A 1,196-nucleotide genomic window follows, 5' to 3' on the forward strand; every position below is an offset into this window, starting at 1 on the left:
GTGGTTGGTTGGTTGGTTGGTTGGTTGGTTGGTTGGTTGGTTGGTTGGTTGGTTGGTTGGGCGGGTGGTTGCTTGTTTGTTTGTAGGTTGATTGGTTGGTTAGTTTGTTGGTTGGTTGATTGGTTCGTTGGTTGGTTGGTTGATTGGTTGGTTGGGCAGGCGGATGGTTGTTTTTGTTTTGTTTTTTTGTTTGCTGGATAATTGGTTGGTTGGGTGGGAGGGTGGCTCGTTGTTTGTTTGTTTGTTAGTTGGTTGGTTGGTTGGTTGGATGATTAGGTGGATGGTTGGTCGGTTGGTTGGCTGGTTGGTTGGTTGGTTGGTTGGTCGGTTGGTTGGCTGGTTGATTGATAGGTTGATTGATTAGTTGGCTGATAGATTGGTTGATAGATCGGTTGATAAGTTGACTGGTTTGTTGATGAATTGGTGGATCGCTTGATAGATTGTTTGATAGGTTGGTTGATTGACTGGTAGGTTTTTTGGTAGGTTGAAGTTTGGTTGGTTGGTTAAATGATAGATTGGTGGATCGCTTGATAGATTGTTCAAGACCATTCAAGATATAGAAAGCAAACAACGTGTTATTGCTTTGAATAGTTAGCCTATCTGTTAAAGAAGGAAGTGTTGCAGAGGGATTGAAGGCATATATGTGTGTGTGGGGGGGGGGGGGGTGAAAGGAAGGCGGGCAGTTTCATCTAATTTAAAAGTCACTGTAAGCTGCTACCTTTCCTGTAGAAAGATCGTGGGCTTCCGTGATGGTTCTCATAAGGTGTTTCTTGCGTTCAATGAGCGAATCTCTCCGGCTTCCGTCACTCTCTCCCTCACTGTTTGCGTCACCTTAGGAGGAGTGTTGAGTGAAGATGAGATGAGATAAGAGAATATACGATACGATACGGTAAAATAAGATAGATAAGATAAGATAAGTTGAGAAAGATAATATGAGATGATGAAATATAAGATAGGATAAATTAAGATAAGGTCAGACGAGATAAGATAAGATAAGATAAGATAAGATAAGATAAGATAAGATAAATGTTATTGAATCCCCAAGAGGAGCAAATTAATACATGCTTCTACGTCAGGAAATATAAATACAAGGCACTACCATATCAACACTGTTACATCAAAATTGTATACTCAACACACACACACACACACACACACACACACACACACACACACACACACACACACACACATGT

At 41.1% G+C, this 1,196-nt stretch overlaps 1 pseudogene; it reads right to left on the reverse strand.

Moving 5' to 3' along the window:
• Positions 1-718: 718 nt before the first annotated feature.
• The window catches only part of LOC101849765, a 25,476-nt pseudogene continuing 24,998 nt past the window's right edge, over positions 719-1,196 (reverse strand).

Source organism: Aplysia californica, unplaced genomic scaffold, assembly GCF_000002075.1.
Source record: "Aplysia californica isolate F4 #8 unplaced genomic scaffold, AplCal3.0 scaffold00173, whole genome shotgun sequence".
NCBI classification, from domain to species: domain Eukaryota; kingdom Metazoa; phylum Mollusca; class Gastropoda; order Aplysiida; family Aplysiidae; genus Aplysia; species Aplysia californica.